The sequence below is a fragment of the Phalacrocorax carbo genome, chromosome 5 (genome assembly GCF_963921805.1).
Source record: "Phalacrocorax carbo chromosome 5, bPhaCar2.1, whole genome shotgun sequence".
Taxonomy (NCBI): domain Eukaryota; kingdom Metazoa; phylum Chordata; class Aves; order Suliformes; family Phalacrocoracidae; genus Phalacrocorax; species Phalacrocorax carbo.
In genome coordinates, this window is record NC_087517.1 from 56,640,320 (window position 1) to 56,663,291 (window position 22,972).

The 22,972-nt window shown below is 36.2% G+C and overlaps 1 protein-coding gene across 4 annotated transcripts in view; it reads left to right on the plus strand.

The window, feature by feature from the left end:
• Window positions 1-22,972, plus strand: part of SOX6 (SRY-box transcription factor 6) — a 383,001-nt gene that overhangs the window by 53,387 nt on the left and 306,642 nt on the right. For all 4 annotated transcript variants that reach the window (XM_064452625.1, XM_064452623.1, XM_064452624.1 and 1 more), the window contains exon 2: window positions 3,760-3,830. The gene's annotated coding sequence lies outside the window, so the exon portion shown is untranslated. The remainder of the gene's footprint in view (window positions 1-3,759; window positions 3,831-22,972) is intronic.

The following is a 22,972-nucleotide window of genomic DNA, read 5'->3' on the forward strand; positions in this document are numbered from 1 at the left end:
TGTGTTTGCAGGACAAGAAAAAGCGTAGCTTTTTGAAAAGTGAGTTATTTTTAAAGATTCTGTGAAATTGTTGGATGACTGTACATTATTTTTAGTCAAGTCAATGAGAGATGGTTAACTTTATTAACACTTCTTTTAAGCCAGGCCTGTCACGTTTTGGTGTTTGTGGAAATGACCTTGGTCTTATTTCATGTTACCTGATATTAGGACACCTTTTCCTTTTCAAAAAAACCCAACCCCAAACAAACAAACAGTAAAAATAATGAAAACTGCTATGAGATTTGCTTTTGACCAAACCTTTTAATTTAAAATGTAACATTTTTATGGCTTTCTAAAATGAAATTTTTGAGGCAAACGAGGAGATAATCAGCCTTTGCTATTTTCATTGAAAGCTGGTTGCCTGAACTCTTAGGTCCTTTTGTAAATCCCTGTCTTTGTGGTTTTTTGTTTTCATGGTGTTGGCAGTTTGTGTTGTTTGGGCTTTTTGTTCTACTTTCCATGACTTGGGAGTCCATGGTGTGTTACCTCTGGGTGTTTTCAACAGCAAGTGTCAGAGAAGTATAACTAGTAAGTTCGTATAGATTTGCTACATTGCATCTGCGTTTGCCTCAGTTCTCCTGCCTTGCAGCCACATTTCAGCTTTTAGGTTGAAATGCTGATTAGTACCAAAGCACTGGTACACAGATTTAGGTCTTTACACTGTGTTTTTCCTCTGCTGTCAAAAGTTTTTGCATTTTAACAGAGTGGTAGAACAGAAAGTTGGCTATGGTACAGGAAAAAGAAAACAACCTTTTTCATTTGGTGCATGCTATGTGCCGATCTAAGTACGAAACATCTTTTGGCAAAGGTACCTGAAACCAAAGCATAGGTTGCTCTTACAGCTTTATTTTTCTATTTTTCCCCTTTCATAGTGGGACTGGGAAAGCCAGTCTTTGATAAGGATGCTAGCAACTTTTCAAACAAGCATCTGAAATACTTGCAGAAATTGCAGGTATTTAGAAGATTTTTGAGAGCGTTTCGACTGCAAAATATCTGAAGTTTCTGGTGGGACTTGTACCTATTAAACTAACAGAATACTACTTTAAAGAAAACTTTGTTCTTGTATGTGTTTATGCAACAACTGTTCACCTGTGTAGTCACCTGGAGTTCAACTCAAGACATCTAAAGTGAAAGTGTAAACGGTTTGAGCTAATAGCATAAGGCCTAGACTTCTGAAAGAGTTAGGTCTTCTCAACATCAGTGGGAGCTGGCCTCCCAAACACCTTTAAAAATGTGATGCAAGTCTTCTATTGGTAAAAGAGACAGGTGTAAAAATCTGCATGGAACAACTACCAACCTGTATAGTATTAGTCCTTGGTCTATTTTATTTATGTAATAATTCTGTATTTCTTTGTATGCTTGGTATAGGATACACCTGATAGAGATTTTGTAGTAAACTTTATGATGATAATGTCTGATGGGCAGAGGGTTTTCTACATGGATAAGAAAATTTTTTTTTTGTTTAAGTAAAATTACCTGAAAAGCTAAAAAGAAAAATGTGATGTGAGGCTAAAGAATATAGGACTACAAGTGTAAAAGGGGGAAAAAATGGTTAGCAACTATTTCATCTAATTAGGTCATGAGGTGTGCTTTTGTTTTGTATGCATGCGTTAGCTATATCATCTATCTTTTGAGCAAGGAACTATGCAAGGTAAAATGAGTCAAGGCAGTAAGAAACAGGTATCATTTTCTTCCATGTAAACCCCAGGCACCTTGCACTTGAATTTTCACTGTCAATAACTATTTCTGGTTGATTAGATTGCTTATACTCTGCGTTGGTAGACCACTGCTATTACTGAACGCTTAATTGATCGCACTATATTATTAAATTTACTAAGGGAATGTGGTTGAAGGGAAAGTCACTTTTGTATGACGTACTAAAAATACAACAGCCTAGCTCAGATGAGTCCATTTTGAGTAGACTGGCCTGTTTGGTGTGTTGTTTTTGTTTTTTTCCACCCTGACCAGCTATGTAATAGATAAGTCTGCAGCTGGCTCCCAGTTCTGAGGTGTTATCTGAGCAGCAAGCCTTCATTTGCTTAGGATCACTGGCTATGGTTAGCCATGTCCTGCCTTCTCCTTCACTTGCACTGTTGCTGTAAGAATCAAGGCTTCATATACATATTATTCTGCAGGATTTTTTACCAAACTGAACTTTTTCCTGATAAATTAAGAGTGCTAAAGCTAAATTTAAAATTTTGTATATTTAACTTTTCCCCCTAATTGCTTGCCCAGAATAAAGGTTTGGGTGCTTTGTTCCTAAATTCTCTACATGAGGTGGTGTGCATTAAAGTGTATTTATACTCTTTCAGATTAATTAACTGTGACCTTATGAACAACTGTCCTTGTTTAATTGGTGGCTCCAAAGCACACTAATGGCATAAATCAGCTGATAATAAGATTCAGACTTGCTTTTAAAATATATAACACTGCACTGATACAGCAAATGAGATTTGTTGACTGCTGGCATTACAGGAGAGAAGGCACAAATGTGTACTTTCAGGATGGGGGAGGGCTTGGTTGGAATGAATAATATGCACTTCAAGGGTGGGTGTATGAAATAAGGAGGATATTCTACATCGAGATAAGTTTGGTATTCTCTCCTTGTCTCTAGGCACTGTGCAGTACTGGCTGGTGCACTTTAGGATACAGAAATGTTGTGGGAAGGTGTTTCTTGAAGATTACTGGAGGCTAACAAAAATGATGATTTCATCTTAAATATAGTTACATGTTTTTAGACTGAGCTTACACCCACTGTTTTATGAACTGCAAATTAATCAGATAGCTCCCAGAGAACAAAAAGGTTTTGACCTAAACTAGTTGCCCAGGCTCCATGACTATTTTCAGTTTAATGTTAGCCATATCCATCCTCACATTTTGGAAGGAAAACAAGGGCTGTGCAACAAAGTTTCTTTGTTTTCCTAAGAACTAAAAATGTGCTGTATGTAGACCAAACAATAAAAATAAACTACTGAACTACCTTCTAATGCATGGGAGTTCTGCAGAGAGGAAACCATGGATATTTAGAGGCATAAAGTGAGTCATTGTGCTAGTTAAAGAATTTTATAAGCCAAGCTCTGTGGGTTTGAGTTGCATCTGTTACCTTTCCAACTAGAACTGAGGGGTATGCAGGAAAAAGAATGTTGGATTTAATCGTGCCTTATAGTGAATGCATTGTACTTAGGCTAAGCTTCTAACTGGGATCTAGACTGTAGGAGAACAAAATCATTAGTCTGTCTTTCTCTATGAATTTTGCCTTAGATGGGTTCCAGTTAAATGCACCTAAACAATATTATTTTACATCAGTTAAGCTGCAAAGTGCTGTTAACAAAATACTTCTTAAAAGTAATGAATGTTCTGTAACACTTGAAAACAAAAAACCAAGCCAAAACTCCCCCAACCTGCCAAAAAACCCCTCACAGCTATTTTCCTTATTAAAAGATAACCATGCTTGCATTTATGATATTTCTTAGAAGCTGTAATGGACTGGGTTGCTATGGTGTGAGATGCAGAACAATGAAATAATTGTTTCTCTTGGTATTGGCTTCCTGGAAACAAATTCTGTGTAAATTACTTGGCTGAAATAGTGACAACAGTCTTGTGTGCTGTTTTATTTAGTTCATAGTTAAGTATCATAACTGTTCTATCATAATAAAAAAGTAACATTTATCAGTTCAGGTCTTTCTTTTGTTTCAATTTTTTTTCCTTTTATGTTTTCAGGTCAGTTTCATGAATTCAAAAGCAACTTACCAGTGATTTCTGGGAGCTGGGGCTGATTTTCTTGTGTATTTGTAAGTATTTATTGTTTAATTTTCCTGTTACGTGCATCTTTCTAATATTCTTTTAACATGTAGAATGGAAGCTATTTTAAAATGTAGCTGTCTTATCACAGTTTGGGAATGTTCTCTTATTAAAATTGTACCTAGCTAGTTATAAATTCTTTGTAGTTTTTTTTGCTACCAAGTTACGCTTCAGTTATTCAGAGGGGCTACAGATGCTTGAATTAACAGTGAATACTCCCGGTATTTCAAGCTTTCTTTTGGTTTTCATAATAATAATAACAACGAGAGAACCTGTTGCTTACAGTAACACATCAGCTGTGACACTTGATAAGGATAGCAGTGCATCTTGCTGCTGTGATGAAAATTATTTCTAGAAATTAACTGGGGCTGTGATTCAAGTCTGACAGGACTTTTAAAGGAAATGCTGCATGGGTTTACCGAGGAACCACTAGGATGACCAGTATCTGCTGAACCAGGGATGTATTTCTGTATATCCTGGAGAAAGCTCATCTTAATGTTTGCAGCAAAATGACCAAGACCGTAGTCATCTAGGCTATGGCCCAAGAATGTTTCAGCCTATGCCTGAGTTCAAATAAAGCAAATGGGACTAGGCCTATGCATAAATGTTTTGAGAAAGGGAAAGTTAGAGAGGATCTAGGAGGAAGATAGTTATTTATGCAAAGAAAAGAAAGCTTTCAGAATTGCTGCTCTGGATAGTCTTCAGCTTTAGTCAAGTATAATAAGGAAAACCTAATGGGACTTAGGCTTGGCATGATATAAATTTCTGCAATAACTCTTGCATGAGGTAGTATAAATGAAACCAATCTATGCAGCTTGTTCTTTTAAGTCACAAATAGTGTTTATGAATAAATATTTATTCAATCATTTTTGGAAAAAGATATTCACAACACTACATTAATCGGGGATAAATATGGCTGGTTCTCCTCTCAATATGGAAATGTTCTCAATTTGTACTATCCTTTCCTCTTTACAAATGTTTATTTTCATATATGGTTTTGCTATTATGTTTGCACTTTCCTTCATTTACAGGTCAGCATGTTTTTAATGAGCATTGTCAGTCGAATTTAAGGAAAATATTCTTATCAAATAAACAATTTAAAAAAAGTATTACCATTGAAAAATAGTTCTGAGAAGGCAATGTAAAGTGATTACTGACTTGAGAGCACGGAATTTGTTGTAGCTCTTCCTGTCTTTGCCACTGCATTTTCTTTTTCAAGCAGTCAATTAGACTTTCTTTGCCTCATTTTTCTCATTTATAAATGGAAATAGTAATATATTAGTCAATACAAACAGTACCTCTTTATACCTCAGTATGGAGTATACTTTCCAGTCAAAGTAGTGGAATGAATACAATGGTAGATTCATGGTGAACTTCTTAGTGTGTACCAGGCTAATTGGATGAGAACCCGTAAGTATTGTTGAATTTATGTTCCTGTAGTATTATGAACATATAAAAGGCTTTAGTAATTATATTGTGGACTCCTGATCCGAGTCCTGCGTTTCTTGGCTGATAATGAAAAAAAAGCTGTGGTAAACAAAATTGACATAAAAAGTACTTTGAAAACAATGTTTGTGTTTAGGTCAATCAAATATGTACTTGAATTTTAATGAGAAGTGTGGACTGTTGTTATCACAGAACTGTACACTGGCTTTCTCAGGAAAAGGTGTTCGTACGGTTGAGACACCTTACAGCATTGTGACCATGAGACCTGGAATGTGGTTCAGCAGCCTTACCAATGAAACCAAGTAAATGACTGTATGAAATGACTGTACAAAATGAACCACAGACTAGTCTTTTATAGGTCTTCTCTGCAACTCAGAGGTCAATCACATTGACATGAATATCTGGGGAAGCTAACACTATGGCTGACTGTTCTTGTTCTGTGATTAAAGGACTTATTTTAGTATTTAGCACTATATATCTGGGAACATACGCAAACCTCAAGTTCACATAAACTGAAAAGAAAATGTAGGATGTGCAACTGATTGATTCAGCCCACTGTTTCCTCACATACTGAAAACAGGGTTGAAATATACATTCTATAGTAATACAGGTTTAGATCTTCTTAAATCATCTCTGTGTACCCCTCCGAGCTTGCAAATATTCTGTAGGTAATATACATTAGTTCAGCAGATACAGACTCTTACTATTCAGTAACAGTAATATGTACAATCTCATAAATTTTCCCTGTGCTCTATAGAATAATAGCATGGGTTGTTACCTCAAGTATCTTTCACTTTAAAGGCTTGATTTCTGCAAATACTTATTCATGTGAGATGACCGTGGAAGGTGATGAAATCAGGATCAGGACGTGAGGCTGAACAAATAGGCCCTAAGCAAACGATAGCATGTACGATGGGAGCTTTGGGGGCTTGGTGTGGAAGACAAAAAGTTTGCATATGTAAGGGATTTGGAGAAGATGAAATTCTACGCAGCATTTAAAAAATGCTAATGAGAAGTGTATACCTTTTTCATGTTATGCTATAATATTTGGGCATGTTTTTATAGTGTATGTGTTTGATCTATACTCCAAAGGGAAGGAGTGTAGATCGGTGCTAGGAAGATTGATCTTTGAAACTGTGCATATTTTTTATATGGGGATACAGCAAAATCAGCTAAATACTGCTATAGATCTATACCGAAGCTATTTCAACCAGGGGCTATAATAACTTCTTCCTCAAATTTTTGAAAGTTTTGTCATAGACGCATTTTGCTGTAACATGTAATTACTTGGCTCATCCAGTTCAGACAACTGTGGGGTTTTATTTTTTGTCGTATTTGGCTAGTTTTGTTCAGGAGAAAACAGGATTGATGATTCATACAAAAGTAAATTTCATGGAAAATGTGACATTTGTGCTTTTGTGTTATGCCCACAGAGTAATTGTCCTAACTAAAGGTTACTTTTTTCAAGAATGTGGTCCTAACATGGTTTAATTTATTTAGTTGTTCTTCTCAAGTAGGTTTCTCCAGTGGTAAACTGGAATAGTTATTTAAAGTTACAGGCAGCAAAATAAATGTCCTCTAATAACACAGCAGTTAAAACAAATTTTGCTTGTATATCAGCAGTTAGAAATACCTTTTTACTAGCAGTTCAGTTTCTGTGTAAACATTTTATTGTGAGTTGACTACAAAGTGAAAACACTGACAGCAGGGGGAAAAAAATCCCTGAAATGAATGGTGTCCATGAAACTTCAGTGTCTTGCAAGAACAGTTCTTCAGTGAAAAGCCTGTATTGAAAATATTGTGAAAATAATATAGTTGGTTTTGAGACTAAAATCAAATCGCTTTAAAAACAAACAGGAGCAATTTTTTTCAAAGAAGGTTTAAAAAAAAAATAGAGACAATTAGGGGACACACATGCACACATATTATAACGCAACAAAACTGAGATTGTGAGCAGCTAAACATTATCCTTTCAAACACTAACTCCAATCAGCACATCATCAGGGAGTATGCTTTGCTTCAAACTCTGTATTTAATATTTTTTCCTCAATCTTATTTTCAAGGTAATTTTTATATATATTTTTCTTGTTTAATTGGGAGTGGTTCTATTTAAAACCTAGAGAGTGTGTTTATTCACACCATGGAGCATCTGACCAAATAGATTTGTGGTTTGTGTTTGTATCAGCTTATTTAAAAGGAGAAAACTATTAAATTGTGAATATTTACATGATAAAGAAAGTACAGCTTATTTGGAGCAAGTGAAGACATATGTGGCTTTGGCACTGTTTACCTTTATGGGTTTAATTGATAACATCTGACATTCTACTGAATTACAGTTACTTTATTTGGGAAAATATAGTGTCTATACTTTCCGGAAAAGCAATATACTGAACACAAATCTTAAAAAGAAAAATCTCCATTTTTCTCATCGTAAGACGTAATTGTTCATCAGCATTTTGGTCAAGGAGGTTGTCACTTATCACTTACATCTTTCTATAAAGGGGTGATTCTTTCCAAACGCCTCTTAAGAAAGCAGAGCGATGCTGTACTGGAAGCTCTATTTGCTGCAACATCCATACTTTTTTGGCATGTGTATGCTGGAGGTACCAGAGGCCTTTATCCTCTTCTGCCTACTTTCCTGCCACATGCAGTAGACCCTCAGCAATTTGAAGCTCTGTGTTCCTGGGGTTAGTTTATAAATGATGAATATAAAATCTGCTTTGAGTGGAACACTATCTTACTATTTTTATGCAATGCTTGCACTAGAGTAGCACACAAATCTTCTAATAAGAAACAAAGTTCCAGTATATAATGTGAGTTATAAAGAAATACAAAAATAAGGCACCTGCCTTGAAGAGTTTTCTTGTCTGAGAAAGCTTCTGTAAATACACATATTTTAGATGTACTTAAGAGAGAGTCAGTTGAGTAGAAACAAAATGGAAGGGGGAAAAGGCATTTCTTTACATTCAAGTAGTACCTGGTATGTAGACACTCAAGTGCATTTGGCAGTGTGGGTCTAATAGAAGCATATTTCCATCCATCTAGAGCTTTCTAGTTGTATCTGAAGAGATGAAGGCATGGAAGAAAGACTGAAGGAGAGAGAAAGGTAGTTGGGACATTCATCTGCTGAGAACAGGGCAGAAGCCCAATCAAAACTACAAAAAGTTCTGTTTGTTTTTCAGTACCTGAGCTGAATTTCTCTCTCCCTGCCCCGTGCTTCTAGCTGGGATGTTTGATGGATTCCCCTGTGTGGATTTTTCTAAAACAGTGTGGTTACGGGAGGTCACCTAGGGACTTCTAGTTCTAATAGAAGGGGTGTCTGTTGCATGATGCTGGCACAGAAGTATGTTCCTATCTGAGTTCCCATTTACCTTCTGAGTGCAGCAGATGTTATTTTGGCTGCTTCTCTACTGACCGTACAGACTGTTTTGTGGTAGTGAGTAAATAAATGAGTAGATATACAGAATGCTCATATTGTGGAAGCAATATGCATTGTGTTCATTTTAGCCAGTTCTTCTTATAATAAGCAAATAAATAAACTACTTCTAGGATTTTGGTATTCAACATAGCATAGAAATCTTCAATTCTTTATGAAGAATGAAATGTATGCCACGAGGGAAAATACACCAAATAACAGTTTTATTCATATAAACCCAAAGGGTTTCATGCATTAGATTCTTTAGCACTCACTAAAATGAGGACACCACTGAGGGTGCGAGTGCAATCCAGCCAGCTTCTGACACGCTGCACAAAATCAGATGCCACGTATGTGGTCTCTGCTGAACCATTTAGTGAGGCTGCTGTTAGAAATGCTTTTTCAAAGGATTGACATGCTCTGGATGTAAGCGAGGACCTCCTTGCTCTACTGCTCTTCCATATGTGTGCTGGACGAGATCTCTGTAATGCACTAGATCCATCTGCTGTCTAAAAAATTCTTTGCAAAGGTGCTAAGTAATAAAATGGAAATTCTCATCCCAACAGTTCTATAAGCTGTTGAAGTTGCATGCAATGCTTAGGAGAGACGAATCTGTTAGGAAATATTTGTGCTAAGAAGCTGAATTAAGAATGTGCAAGCAAAGTATTCCTACAAATCCATACATGGACACAGTCCTATAGTTTTTCTGAAAGTGGTTGGCATTTGCAGAGCCAAAATATTTTTAGAAGAAATGGTTGTTCACCACAAAGCCAAAGACTTGGGTCACTTAATGACTACAGTGTGAGATCTTAGAAAAGCTGTGAATTTTTTTTATGCCATGCTGCAAGTACTAAATTATATACAGTATTTCTCATTCTACACAAATTACACAAAAGGTTTTCTTATTCTACAGTATGCATGAACAATACCAACAGTTGATGTCAGCATTAACTTTTCAAATCATATTACTTAAAAAGGTGAGGGTTATAAAGTGTCCCCAGACAGCTTCATTTTCTCTCTGTCTTCCTAATGCACATGTACCAATGGCTGTTTGATTCATTTATTGACATAAAACAGAATTGCTTAGAACTAACCACTCATTCATCATAATCACGGTTACAAGAGAGCGTGGGGTAAGAGGTTAACTGCTTGCTAGATGTATCAAGATCTTTGGTATATACCAAAGCCTGACTCAATAGAAATCTGATAACGGTCTGTTGAAGGTAAAATATAAGTGTTAATAGCAAAATAAAAAAATTGATAAAGACTGTACTGTGAAACACTGACATTTCTAAAGTTAATTAAAAAGAGCTGATCAAAGTGAAGCCTCCATTAAAAATGTTACTTTAAGATAGTAAAGATAAGAGCACAAAGGTCACTTTTAAAAATCAGTGCGTATTTTTTTTTTAAAATTAATTTTCCATTAATTAATTTTTTCTTCTTGGCAGTGCTTTCATTAATAATTAAAATATAAATAATGTAAAAATATTATTTTTTACTTTTGGTAGTTCATGCACAGTGATGACAAATTGATGTTTTGGTATCTACAGCAATAAACTATTGGACAAAATCAATTTGAATTAACTGGCAGCAGCTTGTGTTCTTAGTACATGTGTGATGCATTCAGTACTGTGAATCATAAAATATTCAAAGAGTCTACACCTAACTGTGTAAATACCATATTATCTTTATGGGTTTATTAGAGATTACTGTATAATCCTGGCTCTGAAAGTTAGTCTGAAAGATGCTCTCTGCAGGAGCCTAAAAGCCCCAGAAAGTAATTAGTCCAATTCTCTGATGCTAAAACAAAGCAGGTTACATGTGTTTTTGAAGTTTCACCTCTCATTTCCGCCATCCCTAATGAAAGAGTTCACAAAATGTAGGACTTCATTCAAAGTCCTTATTTTCAATATATATATAAAAGTTTGATTTAGAAAGGGAGATGATCGTTACCTGGAAATTGGCAGGAATGAGGGTCGGACTGAGACAAACGGACCTGCAAAAGATATACTGTAGGGCACCAGAGTGAAGATGGATGACTAACTAACAAACTGCCTGTGTATACGGAATTCCTACTGGTTTAGTATCTATTTTCTACTTGAATGCTTTAGTATTCAATGTATAAATCTTTTCTTTTCAAGAACTGCCTGGTCACTGATATAACACTGAACTACAGTTAGATCTGCTGAAGTGATCAGAGTGAAGCACAGGAAGCTGAACGCAAGCTTAGCATGATGAAAGTGAAGTAGAAATTTCACTCTCCACCCCCCCATAGCTACCTACCTAAAACTTGAGAGGTGCTCCTCTAGCAGACACAAGGGATCAGAGATGTGGTTAACTATGGAGTGTGTGATAATGCTCCTTGGCCCTACTTCAGCAAAAGAAGTTTTATGAACATCAAATCATGCTCATGATTAGCCAGCCCATGAATGGAAAGTAGGCAGCCCTTTGAATTTCAGAGACAAATAAAAATGTTCCAGAATGTACCTGGTTTATTAAACAATTCTGTGAAGTTCATTGAACTCACTTTTATTTCTCCTGTATTCCTGAGATATTTTTTAGACTTGAGCATCCTATCTTAATAGAACATGCATTTCTCTTTAAAGATATGATATTTATTTATTTTAAGATATATTTATTTATATCTTTATTTAAAGATATATTATTTTCTCATTTGCTTTTACGTCTTTAGGGTTTGTTTGTACTATTGACATCTTATTTCATTGTTCCATTTTTACCAAGTGATTATAGTTTGTATAAAATCCAGCAATGAAATTATATAGCTGAAATCATTCTTTCTAAGATGCAGTGTTCTGTGTTTGCCAACAGTAGGTTTCATATCACTTGGCTGCTTCTTAACTCAGTATTTTTAAAATATGGTTAGAAAGTCTTCATTTTATGGAACATTTCCTCCTCCAAATCATGATGCAGAATTTAATATAAATTTTGGAGAATCCATTTCCCCTACAACCGTATTGGATCTCCCCATGCCCTATGTCCACTAAAGAACACTTGCTTATTAGTACCCTCTTATCCCATCTTGCATGGGCAAGATTTGATTATTGCTAGGTTATTGACCTTTTTAAAATGATTATATATTAAGGTAGCATCCCACCCTAGCAAATAGCCCTTATACTTCCTTACTGTGTTCGTTAACAAAGCCTAGAACTGTATCTATGTTTGTAAGAAATGTGAATGGGTTTGAAAGGACTCTTTTGCCCAAAGATTCATTTGGTACGAATTGAGGTATATTCACATGTCTCTGAAATACCAAGTATTGGCTGCTGCCCACTCTGAGATTCTTCTGATTGAGGATGGAAACCTAATATGTTCTTAAATCTCCAGGTCTCAAAATACGATCAAAGAACAAACAAGCTGCATTTCTGATCCTTCACAGCCCCATTCCTAGACAATCACAGCTAGAAAGTGACTAGTACTACCCTGTCTGTGTGTAACTTTTCTGTTAGTTACTTGCTTTTTAAACTCTTGGTTTTTATGGACATGACTGTAACTTTCAAACGATGATAAGGGGAACATAACCATGCACATTCTATTTTCTTTTTTGCTGTATTCCTCAAAACAGCTTCAAGACCTGTATAATCTTACTTCAGATTCCCAGATTTGTACATTAGACAACATATATACATCCTCTTCACAGACCAATTTATTAAAATAATTATATAATTATTGAAATGAAATATAATAATAATTTTTCTCTTCCTGTATTTTTTTAAAAATGGAATTTATACATTCTGATTGCCACAGTTTGCATTACAGATTTCTTTCAGACTGCAATATTAAGCAGCAAGCTATAACAATAATCAATATTCTGTCCCGTTAAAAGTATTTAGGTAGAGTTCATGCATTCAAAGAGTGTTTTTTTTAAGGCCACATAGATTCTTGTACCTTACCCCAGAAACATGCCAACCTTTCTTTTTTCTTTTTTTTTTTCTTCTCTCCCCCCCCCCCCCCCCCCCTTTTTAACTCTGGTCGTTTGTTTCTGTGTGTGAATAAACTCCTTCGTTCCTCCAGAACAGCCTTCCGTTTGAGATGGCTGTTTTGGGGGGTTTTTCCTCACCCACCCACCTGCCATTAACTATTTGGTTGCCACTTGAAATACTTCATCATCGAGATTCAAACTCATTGTCCTGTGGCCATTGTTGCTTAGCAGAACACCCATGCTTGCTTCCTACACAAACACACACACACACAAATTAATAACTGAGTGGAACCCCTCCTCCTCTGTGCTCCAGAAGGAGCTGCTCCAAAAAGAAGCCATTTATAGTATCAATAAGCTGCTTCTCCAAACCATGTACAGATGTGTTATTCAACCAGTTAATATTGGGGTAGTTAAAATCACCCATTATTATTTTTCTGGCAGATTTTGCCACTTCATTAATATCTTTCAACGTACTGAGTTGCTTGGCTGTTCCTTCTTTTACATGGCTTATATCATATCATGCCATCACAGCATATTCTGTAGTTTCGAGTTAATTGCCCAATTAACAGTGGTATTCATGAAGTGCTAGGAAAATTCCACAACTAATGATTTGGACAATTTCAAAATAGGTTGGTATTTCATAGTTTAAAATGTCAAACATGCCAATAGCTGCAAGTTTAAGACTGTGCAGGCTTAGAACCCAGTAGCTCAAAAATTCTGTATTGCAAAAATCGTAATCCAGCCCTCAGAAAGATATTTCCCAGCTCCCAGTATTGCCATGTAGGGAAGTTCTGCACCACCCTAATTTCTAGTTAGACTGGTGAGGTGGGAGTGTGAAATTGTCCCTCCTTGGCTTCTCTGTATTTTGTGGAAATGAGGGATAAGTACCTTGTGGCAGCAGTGAATGCACCCTCACCACCGACATGGCCCCAGATGATGATTATGGCAGCACTGGGAAAGCTGCTGTAATAACAGTTGTGTATATGCTGATGAGACCCAAGAGAACAGAGGTGCGAGTAATTGGAAGGTTGTAGGATTTGCTAGAGGACTTTGTACTTTTCTTTCCTGTTGCCTGGATTAGGTAGGGATATTAACAATACATAGTTAGCTTTGATGGGCCATTGTTCCCAGATGCAACTGAGAGTTGCCAATAGACTCTCTAGGCAGTGATCTGATTTTTTTGTTTTGTCTCACCAGCTGCCATGCAGAGATGCCAGGGGATACACTGCCTACCCTTTTTGCCTTTTCTCAGTACCTTCTATGCCTTTTATGAGTTGTAGGACTGAGGTGGTGCCATGTACTCAGTCTACATAGTCTCGGGATGCGCTGGGGCTGTAAAGTAATTTCATTATCATTGACCAAGAAAGAAATTATTAATTTTCAGTCTTGAAATTCAGGGTCAGAAGTGTGGTTATGCTAAAGGAGACAGTCCATCTCCTCAAAGCTAGCGGATCACAGACCCAAGGTTCGTTTCTAACTTTTTACATTATTAGAACATTTTGAATTTTCCTACTTATCCAGTCTATTGAGACTGTATTGGTGATCTAATGCAAACTGCTCAAAAGCATATACGTATGTGATTAAGGCCTTCATTCAGCAAGGTGATTTAAGTACTTTGAGGTACTTCATTGCAATTGACGGGACTTTGCAGGAGTTAAAATCCTGTGAATACTGAGATCTTTGCTGGGGTGGTACTGATTATGTAAGTATGGATGCTGGATAGCTCTTTTTAAAAATTAAATTACTGAAATACAGTGTTGTTTAGCGCTTCCTTTTAGTCCTTCTTGGAGTTGTGGCAGATTCTTTAGGACATTATAATATTCATTTTATAACAAAAATATAGTGAATTGTCTTAGCTCATTCCTTTTGGCAACTCAGCAAACTATCATTAACATTTTTCATCAGTATTCTGTTTAGAGTTTTCTAAACTGAAGAGTATAGTGGTAACAGCTCATTTTTAGATGCTATTACAGTTCTTTCACATTTTTATAGTACTGTAGTAAAGCTGAATTTACTAGCTACCTTGAAAGCGGAGTAAGACGGCATTAGAATCTACATTAAAGTGATTCAATACTCTTTAGAGAAAAGCCTTCTTAACTTGAGATCAGATACAGTATGTGTTTTGGGGGCAGTTTTATAAGGAATGCCGATAAACTTGAATGCTACCAACAACAGCTGCTTTTTGAAATATTGTTCTGTCCAGCTCAATGAAATTTAGGGGAATTTGCTTTGCTTTGTAAGCACATGTGATCGACATTAGCATGCAGGGGAGCTGCACCTGCAAATGGAAGGGAGGCTATATCCTAGAGACTAATTTTATGGTTTGAATTGGTAAAGATGGGGGGGATCAACCTGCATGCACTTGTTTCTCCTTGAGAGTTAGTGCAAATCTCCAGTCTCTTAGGTAAGTAACACGCTCTGATATATTTTTCGTAATCGTTATTCTTGGTGACCATTCAGATTCTTTCCAGTCTGAGTGCATAGAGAGGATATTTGTTTTCATAAACATTCATGAGTTAGGAAAATGCAAACTCTTCTGGGTCATTCAGTGTTTGTGTCCAGTCAGGTTGACCTGCAGTAAGTCCAGTGGTTACTGCTCCTGGCTTTATGGTTCTGAGCAGCATACTTAATCTTGGTTTCCTTTCTTAATCTTTGGCTAACTATTTTACATTTTAAAAGTATAATCTTATCATGGATGGCAAAGTCTGGTGCCCAAAAAGGGATTAGTGGTGGCCTCCAGAAATGGCTGTAATACTGATTACAATTATTACAGTTACAAATACAGTAGTGATAGTATGCGTAGGACAGTTCAGTAAGTGTAATTTTGAACTACTGAGATACTAATAACTCTAAAGCTACCCACAACCACTAGAAAATGTCTTACTGCTTTTAAAGGGTACAGGGTTCTTCATGTTCTAATCTGTACAGAAGTTTTATGCGTGTCTTACCATCTTACTGTTTTTCAATAATTTTGTACCGAAAGCTTTGTTTTCAGGTTAAGCTTTGGTTGTAGAAATAACCCATGGCCAATCATAATTTTAGAGAATTTTATGTCTTAATAGCCATGAAAAAAACATTTGCTAAATTATTTTTGTGTAAGATATGGTAATACATTTCCCATTTAGCACAATAGAGCATTTAGTGTTCAGAAAGAAATGCTTTCAGTACTTGGAATGCAGCAGTGTAATGTTATTTCTCTCAAAATATGATAGCTTTTCAAAAGTTTTTTCTTTTCCAGGTCAAAATGAATATGTTAATTACACTATAGCCTTAATAAAATTTGAGAGTATGACCAATAAATACCAACATAAAACAGAAAAATATTAAAAAGAAGATTAAGCTGTCTTTTTAAAATAGTAGTCTCTGATTCTATTGAATTTTTTGTTTTATTCCAAAGTAGGAACTATAAATTAGAGTGAAAAACAAAAGAAGATCCTTCTTTTATTAGCTGCACAAATTATACAAACTGAAAAAAGGCAGGGATGTAAAAAGTGATTGACCGTTCATTGTCAATTTAATAGCAATGTTACCGTTACTGACCATAGTGACATGCAAAGTATTGCAAACTGAAGAGAATGGAAGCAGGTTATTTTTGCATTTAAAATATGTAATCAGTAATTAATAGTTAACTTTATATATAAATAATTTTAAAATAGAATGGTAACCTAACATACATATAAGCAGTATAATTTAAGATCCAAGATCTAGAAATATTCTGTTTCATTCCATTGCAAAGTAAATATTTTTTTTTGAGGGAAATGGTGTTTATAATAAATACATTAATCTTTGTCTTTATGGTTTAAATATTCATTTTGATAATGCTTGAGAATGCGCAAACGTTTTGGGAATTGGTACTTAGCCTTGAGGTTAGGAGTTCCCAAACAATCAGCTAGAGCCATTAAAACAGGTACTCCCTCACACACACACCCCCGCCCCAGTACTGCATATGAGAAGTCACTGAAATATGTCATAAATATGTAATTCTGTCCAAGGAAGGTATAAGTGATATTACTAAAAGGAACAATTGTAGTTTTTAGCTATTTGACTCAGCTAAGTAATCTAGTTTTCAGTGCAAACTTACCTTCTAATTTCTCTGCCAAATTTGACCAGCCTAAAGATCTCTTTGATAGTGTTGCAAAAGTCTCTTTGCAAAACCACTTTCTAAGCCTAATAGGCAGTGCCGAAAAAAGTCTTGAATTGTGCTGTCCTAAAATGTTCAGTTTCAGTTTTGCTGTGAGCGAGAGGGAGAAGTTGCCTGGTATTAGGGAGAGCAGCATATTTTTGAGATTGTGGGTTTTTTTAAGAAAGAAATTACTTCTCTCACCAGACCAATCCTGTGGAATAGCCTCTCAGGCAGTGTTTAAGGCCAGTACATTTAAAATAATGGTTCTGAAAACAGGGGAAAAGATATAGAAAAGGGTGATTCCTAATTGCAGCTATTTGCTGGATAGTTTCTCTGTTTTGTTGTCAAGTTTCTAAAAAAACCGGAGAGTTTACAAACTTTAAAGACTGAAGGTGATCCCAGACACATCCTGTTCTTGGTTAAAGGTTCTGCTATATCACTGCTAGGACAAAAAAGTGAAGTGCCTCTCCACCAGCTGCAGAGAAAGAAGGTGATTTGAATGTTAATGAAGGATAGAAGTTTCATAGTAACAGAAAAACAGAGGCTCTATAGATAAGAGAATATTTTCCCAGGACGTCTCAGTCTGCAGTTGTTGTAACCAGAGGAAGTCATATTACTAAGGAAGTATTTAAATGTCTTTAACAGGTATTAGATGATGCAGTGGAGTAGTCATTATATTCCTACCCAAGCTCCAATGCATGAGAGGTCTATTGAAATACAATCTTTTGAGAATATCCACTTAGTCCTGTTTCTAGGCTTCCAGATTAGTTTGGGCATCCTGTTAATCTACAGACCTCCCAACACAAAAGGTTTCTTAGAGAAGTTACTACAGTTGCTGTTTAATGTGGCGATAAATATAATAAGATTCATTGTCTTTATAAATTTAAACACTCATGGTCCCCCACACCCCCCTTCTGCCCCAGCTGGAAAAAAATCCCTGTTTCAACAGCATTGAAAGACTTTGCTGATATTTCACATTAGGTTTTTTAATGTCCTTTGGACCTGGCAGTGCCTTCCAATGGTTCATAGCTCTTGATGCGAACATAAGAATTCCTTTTTACTCCTGCTTACTCTTTAGTTCTGATCATTCATTGCTATGTTTCATGAGCCCCACGACACAATCCACTCTTTCTAAACATCTGATCCATTCACATAGATAGTCCTACAAACACTAACTGGCATTCATGGCCTTCCTTGACATTCCTGTCAAAGAGAGAGAAAAAAAAAGATAGTAAAAACCATCTGTGTCTTTGTCTTTTCAAGTTTGAGTCAACCTACTTATACTCTAAGGTATCAAATGTTCGGTTATTATTTAAAGCACTGTCACTTGGTATCCTCAGCAGTTAATTTCTACTGTTAAAGTGGGTATTTGTAAAGCAAATTAATAGAAAAGTAGCAATGAGTTTACAATAGTACCACTGAATTGCTCACATCCTGAGACCCTCACAGATGGGCCTTGAGCTTATAAAGGTACAGCATTTGTCATCCTGATGGATGACTTTTCCTGCCCATAAAATAAGGGAAGTAATCTGTCCTCATTCTGCTTAGTTCTCTCTAAGCAGAGACATATATTTGGTTGCCAAACTCTCCTTTCCATTCTTCAACTAATCCCAGGGAAAAAATGGAAATATGTTGAAAAGCCTGTGACACATGGTGGATGACTAGTTCTTTGCTCCCAGAGTGCTCATCTGTAGTGCCTGACAACCCTAAGCTTTTTCTTGCTCCTATTTAGTATCTTGATGGAATTGCTGTGGGATCCACTGAGATTAAATTTCTGCTATGCATAGGAGATATGCGGCTTTCTGGAATGATAAAACGCAATTCTGACTCTCTGAATACCCAGTACAGGGCAGAGTGAAGATCAGCTGGCTTAAGCTAAAACTGACTAGCATGCAACAAGGGTTGTCCTTCCAAAACATCTTCCTCTGTTTTTCTCTTTTGAATATATCTAGCATTTACCTGCTAGTTTTCAGATAAATACGAATAATAATCAATTTCCAAGACCAAAAAGGGAATTCTGTTCATGAGTGTTATTTCAAAATATTGATTTGGGAATTTGGGAATGATTATGGAACAATGAATTCTCTTTTCCCCTTGCAATCTGTTGTGGTTTTTTTTTTTTCGGTGGTGGTTCCCCCCCCCCCCCCCCCCCAATCTCATCTGTGTGAGATGACAGACTTAAAAACAGTAATGTAACAGTCTATAAGCCTATCGAACTTTCCTGTTAACTGTCTTTGCATACCTACTGTTGCCATCACCACAACGATATCTGAGTACCTTGCAATATTTTATTGGTATTTGGATAAAATAATAACTTTAAAAGAAGGAGGGAAAAGATAGCTTTACTCACAGTTCTTGGTTAGGAATGGAACTTCACATACAGGGTTTTGGGAATCCTTTCCTGAGTCTTATTTTGACACTGGTCAAGGATACAGAAATTATAAGTTAGTTGCTTGATTTCCCCCATCCCTCCCCCAAGGCTACCTCTGTATTCAACAAACAGGGTAAAATAGTCACTGCTGGGGGTGGGTTGTGGTTCAGTATCACCAGTACAACTTCATTAGAATTTGTTTAATTTGGCTAATCTAAATGTAGCTTTACTACCTCTAAACTATATCAAAGTGACTTCTGTGAAGTCACCCTTTGCATTAATTCGTCTCACCAAATTGATAAAATGTCAGCTGTGTCATGGGATAGAATATGCTGATGCTCCTTATTTTTCCTGTGTTTTTACACTTGCACAGGGAGATGCTTAAGGTTAATTCAAGATGGATATTAGAAGCTAAGTGAGAAAGGAGCATGAAGAGCTCTGGAAGCTTTGACGTGTCATCGTGGTTCTTATCTTTAAATATAATGCAGTCTGTTGTCATGTGCTAGTGATGTCAAATATCATCTGAGCATTCTTTGGGCTGTCTCCACGTGCTACTGGCACATGTACATATTTCTGTCCATTTTTCAGTGGTACGTATTGGGCTTATTCCTGTGTTAACATTCCTTCCATCAATCCTGAATGCAAGCCAGCTCTACCAGCAGGAGAATTTTATATCTGTTTCATATGTTAGTGCAATGATGACTTAAAAGGCCACTCCTTAATTCCTTCCATCTAAGGTTTCTTCATTTATTCTATATTGCAATGTGAAGGTGTTTTCTTTTGAGGCAGTTAATTTCAAACTGTCTTACATCTTTGATTACTTCTGTGAAGCAATATGGGACACACAAAAGCCAGGAAGCCAGGATGTTCTCCTGGTACAACCTTTAGTAATGCTTCTGTGCAATTACTGAGGCAGGATAAAATGGAAAAGGGTAATAATTCTCAACGCTTGTTTTCCTACAATAGAAGATATGTGTATAAATCAGATATGAACTATAAATCAGAGTTATTTTCATTAATTCTGTAGGTAAGGTTTTGTTCACATTTACATCTTGGAAAGATCTAATTCTGGAGAACAGCTGAGTAGGAGGATCTTTCTCTGTAGTCAGCTCTGACTGATAGCTTTGAAACAGTCTCTTTTTCTGTCTGTGAAAGCATATCATTCTATAGTAGGTGGGATTTGCTGGACATGCTCTTCTTGAAGAAACAGATGAGTTAGCAACATTTTCCACTGGCAAATCTCCTGGGCAAAATATTTTTTTATAGTTCTTGTATATCTTTATGCTTCAACTGCATGCTTTAATTTTTGTGTCTTAGTAACTTAAGAATTCTAACCTGCTTAGAGGGTACAAGTAGCTGCATAGTTAAAAGCGGTCTCAGTTTTTGGCCACAGAAGTGTATTATTCCAGAGCACTTCTAAAGTATCTGAAGACTTAAGAACTGTAGTATCAATTTCAGAATACCAGTTTCACTGTGCATATCTTGGGGATGCTTCAGATACCTGCCTCAGATGAACTTGACAATAGACTCCTCATGACTGGGAATTTCTGCCAGAAATCTCAGCAGATTTCTGTCAGAGTTTTGCTTTAGATTTGGCAAAAGTTTGAAGACAGCATGGTAGCTGTAATATGTTTGTTTACAGAATGCTGGAGTATCTGAAAAATTCCAGTCAATTCAGTATAGGAGTCTAAAGTCTTCTGCAAGTTTATAGTAGCTATGTTTATAAGTGTCCAAGTACCTTTTTAAAATGTGAGAATTCTCATTTGTTGATACATTTGAAAGTTTTCTTTAAGGTCTTTTAAAATACATGATAAGTTCTTTTCTGTTGAAAACAGGATGAACAGAGTTTTTGTCGCTGACCAATTAAAAGTTTAATTGGCTAACTGTACTTTTTGTGTCGTCTTTCTGAAGCCTATTGCTTCAGTGAAGATCAGATAGCTGCTTTTAACTATTTTTGAATACAGCTTTGATGTAATATGGTGACAGGGAGAATGGCAGAGCTGCCTTGTCCTCTGAGCAAGTATGTGAATCCAGGAAATGTGGTCTTTAGTGGTAAACTGATGGGATGGGGAACAAATGTGTTCCAGAGGATAATAAAGTTAGGGAAAGATAATATATTCTTTCATTTTTGAATTTGTAATGCCAACTAGAAGAATTACCTTTTCAGTAGCTTGTTCCTTTGGACTCTGAGCTGGATGGCAAGTTGCCACTTGTTTGTTCTGTCCTGTGGTGTGCTCTTAAAAACTTTGGGGATATAAGTTTCCAAAAATTTTATGTGCTACTCTGTACTGTTACATCTAAGCAAGCACTAAGTTTCTTTCAGTAGAATACATTAAATGCATGTGACAAAGAAGCACCAAAAATAAATGGAAAAAATGAACTGGATGATGAGTTTTATCATGTTTAGACAATTTTCTAATAATTAAGGACATCAGATATGTGTTTGGTATCTGCTCTCGAATAATGACCTCCTGTGAGACCTACCGTGAGCTTTTTTTTGTGCTGAATATCAAAGGCAGAAAAACCCTGTGATTCTGTGGAAAAACCCCAGACCAACCTGCCTTGTGATACTATTGTGGATTTGCCATTGACTTGCATTTATTGTCTCAAGCTAAGCCATTTTATTTGACTGTAAACTAATTTTTTTACTTCCTGAAGAAAAAGAAACTTTTTATCATGGGCATTTCCGGCATATAATGAAGAAATCTTGTTTCATTTCATACTTTGTTGCTTCCCGTTTGTTCTGCAGTATACTGAGATTTTGTATCAGGAATGTGTCCAGAGCAGTATGTAATTGTCCTGGATGGACTGGAACAGAAGAGCGCAAGCGTCCTAACATTTTGAAAGTCAAATGTAGAACATCTAATGCATTCATCTTCACAATTCGGTTAGTTACAAGTGAGGTTTACTATGTTTTAGTAGTTTTATGCCTTTACACAGCTGCAGTCTGCTACACTACAAAGCCAAAGCGCAGTTAATGAACTAAGCAGTGTCTTCTGAAGGAAGGCCAGAGAGCCTAGCAGACAGCACTAGAATGCATAGGAAGGGTTGGTTAGCAAATATGAGGATCCCATTCTAAGAATCGTTTGTGACACAAAAAGTTGGGTTTTTTAAAAAAATTTTTTTACAGATGCTTTCAGATATATTACCCAAGTAGTTGTATATGAAAAGTTTACAATCATTTAAGAAAACAGAACAGAAAGAATTTGATTATCTGGATGCAAGACAGGCCTGACCCTAAGTGACATATTTAGTCCCACTTTTAAGAAATCAGATGAGGCTTGTGGTCCTAAAGCAGTGTATTATTACTTAATTACTAAAATAATTAGCAACTATTTTAGAGCATCACTCTGCACAGAATAAGTAGGAATTGGCAGTCTTGGTGTTCTAAATGATATTCTTCCGTGCATCAGTCCAACTGAAGTTTGAGAACTAACTTATGCTGAAGTGCTATAGCGTATCAATAAGAAGTCAAAGTATTCAAAGCATGTGTTCTGCTGTAGAATTCTAAATTAAGGCATTGTACTTCTGTTGATACGCATGCTCAGAAAAGATGAGCGTATGTAAATGAGCTGAGGTTAATATCCATCATGTGCAACTTGTATTATGAGGACCTTTACGGTTCTTGTTTTCCTTGATTTTTGTTGGATAGACCTTTGACATTTTGAAGTTACAGAGTAAATTGAAAGGATACAGCCAGAGCAAGGAAATGGATCCTTATCTAAATTTAAAAAATATGAACAGAATAGTTTAAAAGTAACCAGCCACCTCAAATGAGTCTGCAAAAGTAACTTTATGCAGTAGATCATGAAAGTTGTTACGAATGAAATAAACATT